This window comes from Lissotriton vulgaris, chromosome 7 (assembly GCF_964263255.1).
Source record: "Lissotriton vulgaris chromosome 7, aLisVul1.2, whole genome shotgun sequence".
Taxonomy (NCBI): domain Eukaryota; kingdom Metazoa; phylum Chordata; class Amphibia; order Caudata; family Salamandridae; genus Lissotriton; species Lissotriton vulgaris.
The window spans coordinates 1,340,435,745-1,340,451,797 of NC_141695.1; the positions used below are offsets into that span (position 1 = coordinate 1,340,435,745).

General features: G+C 47.9%; 1 protein-coding gene across 1 annotated transcript in view; it reads right to left on the reverse strand.

Moving 5' to 3' along the window:
* LOC147703652 (uncharacterized) overlaps positions 1 to 16,053 on the reverse strand; it is a 1,900,603-nt gene that overhangs the window by 233,622 nt on the left and 1,650,928 nt on the right. The gene's annotated exons all lie outside the window — the stretch shown is intronic.

Here is a 16,053-nt window from a genome sequence, read left to right on the forward strand (position 1 = left end):
CTGGAAAAAAGAGAAATACCTTGTGATGTAAGGTACTGCACTTGAAATCAATATTTACAACAAGGGGTGGTGAGGGACAGAGTCTCTGAATTAAACAGAAAGCTCTCACCCAGTCAAGAGATCAGGGCTAGATCCAACACCGTTTTTTAGCTCACTGCACCATCCCAGTTTCAGAACCTGGCTGTATGCAAATTAGTCTGTTCCTGTCTCAGTGCATGATGGGAACAGGGCAAACCAAACTACAAAAGCCAATTCTTACACTGGGAAGGAAACAAGCTCCCGGGGACCGGAGTCTGCCCTGTTCCCATGATGCACTGGGCCAGGGACAGACTGATTTGCATATAGCCAGGTTCTGAGCTGGGATGGGGCAGTGAGATAAATAACGGTGATGGATCAAGCCCTGATCTTTGGACTGGGTAAGAGTGGTCTGTTTAACTCAGACACTCTGTTCATCACCACCCCCTTTTCTAAATCGTTTTGGCCACTATAGGTGTGGCAGGGTATACTCAGACATGAGTCCCTTTCTCACTGCTCCATCAGGATTCAAGCAAGCCGGGCCGAAGAAGGCTGAAATGCCAGAAACCGGTCCCCGGTAGCTTGTCTCCTTTCTGGTGAAGAATTGGCTTGGTAGTTTAGTCTGCCCTGTTCCCATGATGCACTGGGCCAGGGACAGACTGATTTGCATATAGCCAGGTTCTGAGCTGGGATGGGGCAGTGAGATAAATAACGGTGATGGATCAAGCCCTGATCTTTGGACTGGGTAAGAGTGGTCTGTTTAACTCAGACACTCTGTTCATCACCACCCCCTTTTCTAAATCGTTTTGGCCACTATAGGTGTGGCAGGGTATACTCAGACATGAGTCCCTTTCTCACTGCTCCATCAGGATTCAAGCAAGCCGGGCCGAAGAAGGCTGAAATGCCAGAAACCGGTCCCCGGTAGCTTGTCTCCTTTCTGGTGAAGAATTGGCTTGGTAGTTTAGTCTGCCCTGTTCCCATGATGCACTGGGCCAGGGACAGACTGATTTGCATATAGCCAGGTTCTGAGCTGGGATGGGGCAGTGAGATAAATAACGGTGATGGATCAAGCCCTGATCTTTGGACTGGGTAAGAGTGGTCTGTTTAACTCAGACACTCTGTTCATCACCACCCCCTTTTCTAAATCGTTTTGGCCACTATAGGTGTGGCAGGGTATACTCAGACATGAGTCCCTTTCTCACTGCTCCATCAGGATTCAAGCAAGCCGGGCCGAAGAAGGCTGAAATGCCAGAAACCGGTCCCCGGTAGCTTGTCTCCTTTCTGGTGAAGAATTGGCTTGGTAGTTTAGTCTGCCCTGTTCCCATGATGCACTGGGCCAGGGACAGACTGATTTGCATATAGCCAGGTTCTGAGCTGGGATGGGGCAGTGAGATAAATAACGGTGATGGATCAAGCCCTGATCTTTGGACTGGGTAAGAGTGGTCTGTTTAACTCAGACACTCTGTTCATCACCACCCCCTTTTCTAAATCGTTTTGGCCACTATAGGTGTGGCAGGGTATACTCAGACATGAGTCCCTTTCTCACTGCTCCATCAGGATTCAAGCAAGCCGGGCCGAAGAAGGCTGAAATGCCAGAAACCGGTCCCCGGTAGCTTGTCTCCTTTCTGGTGAAGAATTGGCTTGGTAGTTTAGTCTGCCCTGTTCCCATGATGCACTGGGCCAGGGACAGACTGATTTGCATATAGCCAGGTTCTGAGCTGGGATGGGGCAGTGAGATAAATAACGGTGATGGATCAAGCCCTGATCTTTGGACTGGGTAAGAGTGGTCTGTTTAACTCAGACACTCTGTTCATCACCACCCCCTTTTCTAAATCGTTTTGGCCACTATAGGTGTGGCAGGGTATACTCAGACATGAGTCCCTTTCTCACTGCTCCATCAGGATTCAAGCAAGCCGGGCCGAAGAAGGCTGAAATGCCAGAAACCGGTCCCCGGTAGCTTGTCTCCTTTCTGGTGAAGAATTGGCTTGGTAGTTTAGTCTGCCCTGTTCCCATGATGCACTGGGCCAGGGACAGACTGATTTGCATATAGCCAGGTTCTGAGCTGGGATGGGGCAGTGAGATAAATAACGGTGATGGATCAAGCCCTGATCTTTGGACTGGGTAAGAGTGGTCTGTTTAACTCAGACACTCTGTTCATCACCACCCCCTTTTCTAAAGCACTTGAAATCAAAGCACTGCTGTGGCATCTTCGATCCAGCATGGAAGAAAAAGTTACTTACCTTCTGGAACACTATTTCTAGTGGATACTTTGTATACCTGCAGATTCCTCACTTTTTATATATTTTATATATCGCGAGTGTCAGACTGAATTCAGAAACCTTTCAATAGCTCTCCACTTTGATAGGAGAATGAAAGAAACTAAGTTCTTGCTTGGGGGGGGTTGTAAACCCAAATCAAGCAACAACCACAATCCTTGTTCGGGTGAATCAAAACAGTCATTTAATTAACCTACCCTTTGGTAGCTTGGCACAAAACACTCAGACTTAACTTAGATGCAGCGTGTGAAGTGTTCATGCAGCATACAAACATTAATGAAATGAAACACAACACAAGAAAAATCCTGCACCAATTTAGAAAAATAATGAAAAGTTTACTAAATAATTTGACACCAAAACAACAAAAATCCAGTCAGTAGAATGGGGGCAATTACTTTTTAGGTTCAAATCCTTTTACTGAGTTTGACATTGAAAAGAACAATACAAACAAAACTACAACCAACATCCACTGGCAGGTGGGGACAAAGTGAAAAGGGAGAAAACTGAAGAGAATAGACAAAGAGATGGGGACAGTAGAGTGGGGGAAATGAATTAACTATTTAGCTGAAATGATGGTCTTCAACATAGAAACAAGGTATATCGCTTGTCTAGAAACTGACGGTGAGTGCCATATCAGTCAATACTGTTTTTTGTGGGTATTAGGTAGAGGATGCGTAAGTAGGCTGGGCATGTCAATCCTAAGAATTCTTGGGACAGGAATTTCAGACAGGGTCCCCACATATTGTTGAATTGAGGCCGCTTCTGCTCTACTGAGGATGTTAGCTTCTCCAAGGCAAGGAGATGCAAGATTTTGTAGATTCAGTCTAAGTGAGTGGGTATTGTAGCTGTACCCCAAAGTGCTAGCAATACTTGCTTGTCAGGGCTTAGAGCCAGAGTGATGGCTCGTCCACGCGGGGATTTCAAGGGTAAGTCAGGTCATTCAGGAGACCCAGGAGATTGTAGCTCTGGAATCTGGGGAGTTCGATGTTATACATTTGGTCAATGGAGGCAAAGACTTCAGACAAGAACTGCTAAAGTTTGGACACTGCCAAAGAAGGTGGGTTAAAATTCCCACTTGGTCTCAGCCCCTCCAGCAACATGCATATCCATCTCTCTTGCATTGAGCTGTTTGCGCAGGGATATAGTACCTATAGTGGGATTTTTTGAGGAATGGTCCTTTGCCTGAGGTGCTATGTACTAAAGAATCGGTATGGGCTCACTTTTGAATGGCTGACCATTCTTTGGAAGTGAAGAGGCGTTCGCACATTTCTCCCAGCGCAACAGTGCTGAGGATTTGTTGGGGTTCTGTAGAGTGTTGATAAATATATATATGTCGGAGAGGAGACGTCAACTGTATTTCTAGTGTGAAGCCATTTCTCAATTGGTAAGAGAGGATGGCTAGCGTGAGGCAGATGCAGGGCTAAGTGACCCAGTGTTGGATGGCTAAGTACTGACACTGAGTGACGGATTGGATATGATAATGTCACTGGATCTGTGAAAAGTCCAACTGTGCCCATCTTCTCACCCTTCTCCATCCATCATTCTACTAAGACCTGGGTCCTATAATATAATAAACCTACCTCCGTGTGTAGGAGAGTAGGGTCTGCAATCCTTTGATCACCTAATTTTTTGCTTTTGTTTCACTGGTTTACGACTTTCTCTGGCTGTGGGCCTGCTAATCAGACCCACAGCCTAGCTAATCTCTCACTAAATTACAACGTGTACCTTAGGTGCATTTACCAATTGGTACTGGGCCACCTTATCAGACCCTGTAACTCAGGGCATAGGTGTACCCAGGGCCTACCAGGGGCTGAAGCATGTATTATGCCACCCCTGGATGGCCATCTAAATCTGACACAACTGGCTGCACGACAGCTGGGGCAAGGTGGTGTAATCACCCTTTGCTTTAGATATAGTATACCTATATCTAACCCTAAAAATGGACACACAGATTCCTATCAGTCACTCCTATGGCAGGCCTTGACAATCCTGAAGGCAGAGTGCTTGGGATCGTGTGAGATGGTGCTCTGGCATGACCTGAGTTTGCAGCTTGCGGAACCAAGTCCTAATAGCTGTTCCATGATAACGCATACCATATACTCTTAAGTGCATTATAATCCTCGCGGTTAAATGCTATCTTTGGTATCGCTTTATCAAAACATGTCGAGTAAGGTGTCATACGAATTGGAATACTAACCCCTCGCCAATTCTGGCGACGGGGTTAGCATTCCACCCTTCTAGAGGGACACAACATGTATGTAACTGTGAACCCCGGTTAAAGTTAACTCAAGCCTCAGCATCACAAAATGGATGCTGCCACCACAGACATGAGTCTGACCCCCTGCAGCTGGGAGTCCTTCCAGCGAGGGGAGCTTGGACAAAGGGTTTCCTGTCAGGGGCGGTGCTAGCCCCATCCCAGACAGGGTTTTGTGTATCCTGGGTAGGCAGGGCTTTACAGGAAGGTGACTGCAAGTGGCACCCCGGTGCTCACTACGCATCTGCCGGCTAGAACCAGTTCTAGGGGCACACCATCCCCTGGCCTGGGGAAAGTCCAGCTTGGGAGAGGGGTGTAACCACCCCCCTTGCTGGTCCCACCTCTAGGGCAGGACCTAGTCGCGTACCCACCCCTTTCTTTAGGATAAAGGCAGGAGCGGGGACTCTTCCAAATTAGACCATCTTTGAATCAAGAAACTACTTTCCACGAAAGGAACTCTCGACTCTTCTCAAGATTTCTCCCTTGTGACTAAGGAGTAGTCACCCTGCATCCGCAGGCACCATCTAAGAACTCTGCGGTTTGCTGCACGTCCTTCCTCCGGAATCCGACTGACCAGCTCGACGAGACCCGGCTTCCCTGGCACCTGTGACCTCACCTACCTCTACAGCTAAGCTGAGAACCGTAGGTGCGACAAGACCTCGAGGGACCGGCCATCATCAGAACTGCACGACTTCTATCCAGCACGACCGCCGAGGGATCCTCTGGTGAGTGCTTTGGGGTCCGAGAAGCCCCGACCCTGAGCAGCTCCAGCACCGAAGTCCAGCCTCCCAGCATCCACGAGATCTGCGTGGGGCCCTTCTGCTTTTTGCTGCTCACCGCGTTGTCTGGCTACCAGCCTGCTGGCTTGTGGCCTTCCCGACGACGCCCGACGACATCACCACTGCTGGTCTGGTTGCTCCAGACTGGCCCTTGCTCCCTTCCAAAAGAGGAGCACCCCGGACCCTCCTGGTCCACTCCAGACGCCATTTTGAGTCCACCGCGTGGGCTTGAATTTGCCAAGACTTGTTGCCCCAATCCTGGGTCCAGCGACGTCGACAGTATCATCCATCGTGGGACAGCTCGCACCTCCATCCTGGTCGCCGACAACGCCTCCTGGTCCGTGAGACTGCAGAGCCCAGCGTCGCCCACTCACCTGGTCGAGGTGACTACCATCCGGTGCCCTCCTGGTGCCATCTGACTACTGGTTAGTGGTCACGAACTTGGTCCCCTCTGCTTTCAGGTGTCATCCATCTTCGATCCAGGCTTGGATCACTTCGAACAATCTTCACTGGTCGCCTGCCAGCAACTTCTTTCTTCAGGCTCCTGGTTCGTCAACGAGGATTCCCGACGCCTTTTCAGACCTATGCAGCTGCAGCCCCTGGGCTAGGTAACTTCGGCATTTCGGTGCCCCAGCATAGCCTCACTATCCAAGGGTCAGGATCCACTGTCGTTTTCAACCTACCTTATCGGGTTCGCCCGAGAACACTAACTTTGCTTTTACTAGCTCCCATAGACTTTGTCCCGCATCCCGCGTGAGAGTGCACACTCTGCACCCGAGTCCCCTAGGCCTCCTACTAGTAATCTGAAGGTTCAGTAACGTAGTCCTAGCGATTCCAAAGCCTATTAGTCCAGTACTTACCTGCTAGTAATTTCGCATTCCACTTCCATAGTATATGGTTTTCCGTGCCCCTCGGGCATTTGTGTAAATTTCGTAAGAGTTTTGTTGTGTGCTTAGTACCCTGTCCTCATAAAGAGTACAGGGCTGTTGTGATCTAAATAAATACACTGTTTATTTTCATAACACTTGTGTGGTGTCCTTTCACTTGGTGTTCAAGGGGTATATGTGATGGTATAACAGCTGGCTTAACACGCTCTCTAGAGCTTAGCCCGAAGTCTGGTCGTATCCACGCTACTAGGATAGCTGGTCTATAAGGTTGACTTACAACCAATCATCAATAAGGGTTGTTTGGACTGATACAAAGTGCTCACTAGAATAGTGAACATTATATATCAGGCCAACTTCTCACATTGGTGAGCAGCGGTTGGGATTTGAGCTTGCTGTTGTTTTACCACACGTATCCTAAGAATATCTTGTGAAAGATCACATAAGTACTCCAGGTACATATAACTTAGCTTAGAATACTCTGAGTTCTACTGAACCAGCTGTTGTAGCTCCTCAAGGCTTAGCACACCTTGGCTACAACTCTTAGCAAGGGATCAGTAGGCAAACAAATAGTGTAGGTAGGTGCATCACTTGCACCACACTAGAAAAGCAGCATGTCAGACAAAGGAGGAAACTTTGAGTCTCCCCTTGTGTCAGTTGACCCTCCACAGGTCATTTCCAGATATGCAGCACTTAGCTTCCAGGAGATGAGACAAATCTGTACATCCAGGAAGCTAAAACAGGGTGCAAACCCTACCATTCCTTTTCTGATTGGTCTCTTAGAGACTTATGATGCTAGGAGGGCTGGTAACACAGATCCTTCTCATCCAGATGGGAATATGTCTCCCCTAGAGGGAACCACAGGTGACCCTGACCTTATCCATCTCTCTGCAGAAGGTGAAGAGGAGGATGAGGATCTAGAGCCATCTGAGGACGAGGCAGACAAAGGCCAAGAAGTAGTTAGTCAGCTAACTAGGGCCAACTTAAGCAGGCATGAGAATGGTACTAGGAGACCCCTGGGGCCCCTCTCAGGCCAGCTTAACATTGGGAATGGACGAGTTAGGTCTCTATCCAGAGGCTCTAACAGATCCATTCGAACCAATGGCTCTCAGACCTCTTCTCGTAGAGGGATGTCATCCCCTAAGAGAAGGGAGCATGAAGCTAAGATGAGGGAAGCCAATCTGAGGATTGAAAGGGAAGAACTTGCCCTGGCCAAGGAAAGGCTGGCCTTTGCTAGAGAGCAAAAGTTAAGTGGGTTAGATCTCACTGGTGGCAGCATTCCCCCAAGGGAAAACAGGAGTTTAGATACTAGACACCTGAGTAAGATAGTGCCCCCCTTTAAACAAGGGGATGATATCCACAAATGGATAACTGCTTTGGAGAGGGCCTGCACTGTACAGTGTGCCCCCCAGAGTCAGTGGGCAGCTATCTTGTGGCTCTCCTTTGAAGGTAAAGGTAGAGACAAGCTCCTCACTACTAGAGCTGAGGATGCTAACAATTACCAAGTCCTGAGGAATACACTTATTGATGGGTTTGGCCTAACCACTGAGCAGTACAGGTTGCTGTTCAGGGATACCCAGAAAACTCAGTCTCAGGATTGGTCTGACTTTGTAGATTGTGCCACTAAGGCTTTGGAGGGCTGGTTGCTGGGCAGTAAGGTTACTGATTACACAGGATTGTATAATCTGATCATGAGGGAACAGATTTTAAACAATTGTCAGAACCAGTTGTTGCATCAGCATCTTGTTGACTCAGATCTGACCTCTCCCCAAGAATTGGGAAAGAAGGCAGACAGATGGGTCAGAACAAGAGTTAAGCAGAACCAGGGCCAGAACCAGGGTGGTCAGAAGAAAGCAGACCAGAAGGGTAAAGATTCTAAAGGTGAACAAAATGACCAGAAGTCTTCAACAGGTCCCCAACAACCCAAAGAGAGTGGGGGTCAGGCTTCCCAGAAAAAGAAGAATCAAGAAGGCCAGTCAAGTCAAGTCAAAAACTTTATTCGGAAACATGTAAATCATGTCCATAAAAGTACATACATACAATACATATTAAAAGAAAAAATACACATGTCAATCGCAATCCGCTAAGAATACAGTAAAATACATATAACGTGTCAAATAATGCTCTTTTTAAAAAGGTTTCCAATAAATAAATTACTTTAAAATTAATAGCTTAAAAAATCATGCTTTTCCTAGAGCTAATGGCCCTGAGTATATAACTAGCCGTATAAAAACAGATGTCAGGGTGTTGCAAGTTAAAAAGTAACTTCATTGCAGCTTTGATACTTCTTGCTCCAAATTTAATAAATAAAGGTTTTAAAAAGAATTTACGATATTCACCGTAGAGGTTACATACAAGTAGAAAGTGCTCTGTGCTTTGTTCTGAAAAATTGTCGCACCGACATGGACCTATAGGGCGCATCTTAATCTCAGGGAATGCAACCAATAAGTGGACCGTACCCATCCTCATCCTGGTGAGGACAAACCGATGTTGCCCTTTGGTCACCTGGGGGAGGTAGGGGTGTAGGCCCACAAATTCATTCAGTTGATTGTAACGTATACAGGTGGAAAGTTTGAGATCATCCGTGGCTCGTCTTTCTGCACAATGATTTAAAAAAGTTAATTTCAGACTCTCTTTAGAGAGATCCGAGGCAGAACAGTGATCTAATGTAACGTTTAATCCAAACACACTGGAAAAGGATTCAATTATGTATTTAATCCATGGGATTTTGAGAAAGTAGTCTAGACGTAAACAATCCTCAATAATAGCCCTATTAAATGAGGTTTCATCTTTCATCCAGACCGAACGCCATAACATCAAAGGTCTCAACAATAACAGATCATTTAAATGTTGTAGTCCTAATTCTTTGTGAACCAGACTGTTAGCAGTGGATGTCGGGAGACACAATAATTTTTTCAGAAATGTGTTCTCTTCTACCTGTAAAGGTTCTACCCTGGATACCCCCCAAACCCCCGCTCCGTAGAGAGCTGCCGAGAGACACCTGGCTTCAAAGATCTTAAGCATTACCTTAGGCCTTCTACTACCAAGTTTACTTGCAAAAGCAAATATTCCATTGGCACTCCTGATCATTTTGTCGCGCACCACCTTGTGCTCGACATCCCAGCGGCCGTTTTTGGAAAAGGTGACCCCCAGGTAGCAGAAGTTTTCCACACACTGCACCACTTGGCCATCAATGTGATACCTATAGGGCTTTTTAGTTTTGACATTACTAGCTCCACACTCCATCACATATGTCTTGCTCTTGTTAATGACCAGCTTTCTTTTTTCTATAAAGGCCACAAATTTGTCCATCAAGAGCTGTAGACCCCGGGGAGTCCTAGAGAGCAACACAGCGTCGTCCGCATATAGTAACACGGGGATTGTACTTGCGTTTACTCTAGGAGCGTCCGCTGGTGCCTTCTTAAGGATCGAGTCTACTTCATTAATAAATAGAGTGAAAAGCAGGGGTGCCAAAACGCACCCTTGTCTAATACCTCTCCTGACCCAGAATTTATCTGTACATTCGCCCGAAGGCCCATACCGGACACTCGAGCTGAGTCTCTCGTACAGGCGGGCCAGAAAATATATAATTTCCCTAGGTGCTCCCATTTCTAGCAGGGTAGTCCATAGTATGGCGTGGTCCACCAGGTCAAAAGCGCTGCTCAGGTCAGCGAAGCAAAGGTAGAGTGACCCATTTTTTGCTTGGGTGTATTTCCCTATCAGGAGTTCCAGGTTTAGACATTGTTCAATGCAACCTCTTCCTTTCCTAAACCCGTATTGGCAGTCTGTCATTATCTGATTAGACTCTGCCCACTCTTCTAATCGGACGAGGAGTACACGGCTCATAATCTTGACGGACGAATCCAGCAATGAGATTGGCCGGTAGTTTTTGACGTTTCCTCGGTCCCCTTTCTTGTGAATCGGAACTATTATTGATTCAGACCAAGTGCACGGGATAGTACAGTGAACAGCGGCGTTAAAAACTTTGACCAGTACTGGCCCCCAAGTGTCAGGTGCAAATTTGTATACGTCAACTGGGACACCGTCGGGTCCCTGGGCCTTTCCGCCCTTACTGGCCTTGATACTACTTAGGACCTCCTGTAAGGTGATATCCAGGCTAAGGACTGGCCAAGAGCAATTTATCGGCAACAATACCGTTTTAGGATTAAAAATGCCAGAAAAATGCTGTACCCATGATTCCTTACCTACGTTTGAGGTCAACACTGGGAGTTTGTCATCTTTTAAAAAGGGACTGTTAACTGCTGCCCAAAAAAGAGTACAGTTATTCGAGACAGCCGCTTGATCAAAACGTTCCCAAGCTTCCTCACGTAGTTCAGCTTTCCTTTGCTTAAGAGCTGAATTATAGTCAAATCTAAGCTTAGCTATAACTGTTTTATCTCTGGGTTTAATGGTTAATGCATTTTTTAGAGTCTTCAGTGCCACAGTACATGCATTATTGAACCATCCCCTTGCTTTATTATTAGAATTTCCAGCAACCCTAGTAAACTTATCACTAATAAAGACATTGATTTTTGTAAAGTGAAAAATACAGGCCTCCATATTTGAATTCTCATCAATTATTGATGTGATGTCATTTAAGCAGCCTGAGATAATGCAATTTGAAGTTACTTCAGCCTTATCCCCGGTCCACCTTATTCTGAATCCATTCGGCCTATGTACCTCAATGTTTGTGTGTGATAGGGCTACTATCTGGTGTTATGCAAGCTTCCCAAAACCTAGTTTCAATAACAAGACAGTTATGATCACTAACCATGTGGTCTACAACCTTGACACCAGAACTAAAAATAGCTAGTTCGGAAGACATGCAGATAAAATCAATTACAGTGTTCGCCCCTCTCCCCACAAAAGTTGGCAAGCTATCACCCTTATCGTCCTGCTCAATCTCTATGATCTCCATATCGTGGGCCAATAGAAAAGAGTTCAGGGTTTCTCCATATATATTGTGTTGGAAATGTGTAGCTGGCTCTCCAACACGGTTCAATGTGCCACACAACTTTTGATTAGAGAGTGGGCAAACAGAAATGTTAAAATCTCCAACGTATATGAACTCAAAAACTGTATTAGAAGCTTTCATCAGTTGTTTGATTGCGACGTCTAATTCTGAGATAACCAGATATCTACTAGCATCAAAAACATTATTATACATATTTATTAACAGAATATTTTTGTCTGCCTCATCGGCTAACCACAGCAGTTGGGAGTTATTGCCCACGGTGATATGCTCCTTCACCCTAATTCGCATTTTCACAGAAATCAGAGTCAGCAAACCACCTTTGGCCCTCCCTGAGGTAGTTGCTACTGCTGGTAGTTCATATGCTACAAAACCATCAAGGCCCTTAAAATTTAAACACCAGGTCTCTTGTAGACAGAGGATATCAAATGTTCTAATAAGTTCTAGCCACCCTAATACTTCAAATTTGGAAACTAGTCCTGCTATATTCCAACTAGCAATGTGGCAAGATGTTGATGTCCCCATAAAGGTATTACAAAAAGTACCCACAGACTTAGGCAATATACCATCTATAGAATTTGGGGAATGATTTAAGTCTGCTCCTGCGAACACTTCGGCAATCTCATGACTAACCTCTTGTCAATCGCAGTTATTAAGACCAGACAGGGCATCAAATCTGTTATGTAATAGCAGGCTTGGTACTAGAGGAGTAGCCCAGCGGTTATGCATATTTAAGTTATTGTCCCATCCTAGTGCTGGCGTTTTTGGCAGGGTTACATTATGCTGTTCCCCATAAAAGAATTTTAATGTTAGGGGGACCACCGTACCTCTTCTACGCTGAGGCGGGAGAATATGTGTTAAGACATTTGGAAGTACATCGGGGTGTGCAAAAGTTACCGCCACACAATCCCCTTTAAATCTTTTGGGGCGGTTCCCTATCCAAGGGACACGTTTAACTGTTTTAATATCATGCGCCAGTTGCTGTAACCCTCCAGGTGCTAACCTCATGTTACCTGAGAGCCAATGGAGGGCCTTACTACTCAGAGAGCTAGATGACTCGGTGATACCGTCATCCAGAAGGGGTACATTAGCTAGCACCAGTACAACGGGTGAGGCTTCCTCGATAAACTGCAGTGGGTCTGTACCGTGAACTTGTGCTTGCGGTAAATTTACTGTTAACGGACGCCCTTCTGCTGTTGTTACAGGTTGATTAACTTTCGGGGCCGGCATGTGTACTGGATTAGTCAGCACACCAGATGTCCCTTCTCCCACTAGGTTAATCCCTTCGGTACTACTTCTCGTTGTTAATAAAGTATTAAGGTTGCCTATTTCCTCCGTCAGTTTAGTTTGCACACCTCCAAGTCTTTTCACTTCAGCCTGCAATTTATCGATTTTGGAGATCAGAGGTTTTACAATTTCAATAAGTTTACCCTCTACAACCTCGAGCAATTTACTCAACATTTCATCGTCTCCTCTGTTTCTTATAGACCCTTCCCCAACAATCTTTTGGGGAGCTCTCGAAGGACCTGGGGATAATGTTCTTTTCCTTTTCACTCTTGGCCTAGGGCCGCCCAGCTTCCGCTGATTCTTCACACAGGTGCGTACAGGCCGGGGTGTGTACTCAGTCGGTGGTAAATCATCCTCCACAGGACCAATTTCAGTTTCTGGGTCTGAATCTATAACATTTTCTGAGTCTCCGTCCAGAATAACGGGGGATGGTAACATGACCGATAGCTGGCTGTTAGAATCAATGATAGGTGGTGCAGTTGGTGAGACCCTGGTTTCCACCAACACGAAAGGGCTATCATCGGTAGACAGTGGTAAGGTAGGGCTTAGTCTGCACAAGTCTGGTGACTGACTTAGCCCAAGTGATTCCCTCCTCTGTTCGTTAATTTTCTTAACAGTTTGCACAACATAGTTGTCCATGGTATTTGCGGGCAAAGCAGCAGGTTTCTTTTTAGACATACTCTATGTATAATATGCTATTGACAGTTAACACAGGGACAACAGCAGAGTCTTACTTGTAGGCGTGTCTCTGATGGCACAGGGGGTCGGGCCCTGCCCCTGCCTCCTCCTGCCGATGAGGGCCGTAGAGGGCCCGCCCTTTGCCCGGGCTTAGCCCCGGGCGCTCCCGCGCGCGACTCGCCGGGGCGAGGGGCGTTCCGTTCATTCAAGCGCCTCCGGGCGCTCGTGCGGCGTCACTTCCGCCGCCGGGGCACCTGGGTGTTGTAGTTGTCGCTGGAGCGCTATGGCCCTGAGCGCTCCTAGCGCTGGCCGTTTCCCTCACGGCGTTGTTAAAGGCGCTGGAGCGCTGGATTGGCAAGCTGTCTGCTGTCCTAGCTGGCCGTTCACCTCACGGCTTTTGGAAGTGTCCCACCGGAGCTCTGGGCGCTCCGTTCTTTCAAGCGCCTCCGGGCGCTCGTGCGGCGTCACTTCCGCCGCCGGGGCACCTGGGTGTTGTAGTTGTCGCTGGAGCGCTATGGCCCTGAGCGCTGCTAGCGCTGGCCGTTTCCCTCACGGCGTTGTTAAAGGCGCTGGAGCGCTGGATTGGCAAGCTGTCTGCTGTCCTAGCTGGCCGTTCACCTCACGGCTTTTGGAAGTGTCCCACCGGAGCTCTGGGCGCTCCGTTCTTAAAAGCGCCTCCGGGCGCTCGTGCGGCGTCACTTCCGCCGCCGGGGCACCTGGGTGTTGTAGTTGTCGCTGGAGCGCTATGGCCCTGAGCGCTGCTAGCGCTGGCCGTTTCCCTCACGGCGTTGTTAAAGGCGCTGGAGCGCTGGATTGGCAAGCTGTCTGCTGTCCTAGCTGGCCGTTCACCTCACGGCTTTTGGAAGTGTCCCACCGGAGCTCTGGGCGCTCCGTTCTTTCAAGCGCCTCCGGGCGCTCGTGCGGCGTCACTTCCGCCGCCGGGGCACCTGGGTGTTGTAGTTGTCGCTGGAGCGCTATGGCCCTGAGCGCTGCTAGCGCTGGCCGTTTCCCTCACGGCGTTGTTAAAGGCGCTGGAGCGCTGGATTGGCAAGCTGTCTGCTGTCCTAGCTGGCCGTTCACCTCACGGCTTTTGGAAGGCCAGTCAAAAAGGTGGTGCCAATACTGTAAAAGTAAAACTCACTGGTTTAGTGAGTGCACCAAGAAAGGAGGGCAGACTCCTGCTACTGCAGCCCCTAAGGCACCTGTGCCCCCTAGTACAGCCAGCAGTAGTAGTGCACCTCCCAAGGGATAAGTTGGGTTAACCTTGGGTTCTGAGGGGTATGACAACTTAGTTGGCACACTCACTCAGGCTGTCCTTGTCTATACAGGGGATGTGGATATATCCCCTGATGTCAGTCCCAATACTTTGGGCAAATACAGGCAGACACCTTTGATAAATGGCAAAATGGCTCAGGCCTATAGGGACACTTGTGCCAGTGTCACCATGGTGACACCTAACTTTGTGGACCCTGGACAGATCATGCCAGGTACAGATTTCCTGGTGACCAATGCCAGCAACGTCACTACCAGTCATAGTATGGCGATTGTTGCTTTCTCCTGGGGAGGGGTAAATGGACAAAAGAAGGTTGTAGTTAGTTCAGACCTCCCAGTGGATTGTTTGTTGGGCAATGATTTGGAGTCATCATAATGGTCAGAAGTGGAGCAGAGGACTCACATGGAGATGTTAGGCTTGCCAGCACATGTGCTTGCTGTGACTAGGTCACAGGCCAGAAAATGCCCCACTGAACAGGTGCTGGATCCTGGAACAATGGACCAGACACTTCCAAGAAGAAGAGCAGTAGGGTTAAGGCATTGCCTTCCCCCTTGCCCCAGGTTGAGGATCAAGTCTCAGAGGAGGCTGACCTACAGGAATTGAGGGAAACTGAGCCTAAAGAATTTGAACTTGATCAAGTTGAATTTCTGGGCTCAGGGGGACCCTCAAGAGAAGACCTGGGGGAAGGAACAATTAGACTGCCCTTCCCTTGAACCCCTCAGACAGAAGGCTGCTGCTGAGGCTGCTGGGAACGCCACAGGTACCCACAAGGTATATTGGGATGATGGACTCCTGTACACTGAGGCAAGAGACCCCAAGCCTGGCATGGCCAGGAGGCTGGTTATCCCCTTGTCTCAGAGAGGTTTCCTTCTTACCTTGGCCCATGAGATTCCCTTAGCAGGACACTTAGGCCAGTCAAAGACTTGGGACAGACTTGTCTCACACTTTCACTGGCCTCACATGAATGAAGATACCAAGGAGTTTTGTCGCTCCTGTGTCACTTGCCAAGCCAGTGGTAAGTCAGGTGGCACAACCAAGGCCCCCCTTATACCAATGCCTGTGGTGGGGGTGCCCTTTGAGAGAGTGGGGATTGACATTGTTGGTTCAATGGAACCCCAGACAGCATCAGGGCACAAGTTTATACTGGTTGTGGTGTCCCATGCCACCAGGTATCCTGAAGCTATTCCCCTTAGAACCACTACAGCACCTGTTGTGGCAAGAGCCCTAGTTGGAGTGTTCACCAGAGTGGGCTTCCCTAAGGAGGTTGTCTCTGACAGAGGTGCAAACTTCATGTCAAGCTACTTAACTGCTATGTGGAAGGAATGTGGTGTCAACTACAAGTTCACTACACCATATCATCCACAATGCAATGGGCTTGTTGAAAGGTTCAACAGGACCCTAAAAGGGATGATTCATGGACTACCTGAAAAGCTCAGGCGTAGATGGGATGTCCTGATACCCTGCCTTTTATTTGCTTATAGAGAAGTCCCACAGAAGGGGGTTGGCTACAGCCCTTTTGAACTTTTGTATGGACATCCTGTAAGAGGACCTCTGTGTTTGGTGAAGGAAGGATGGGAGAGACCTCTCAAAAAGCCTGCAACCAACATAGTGGACTATGTACTTGGTCTCCGCTCC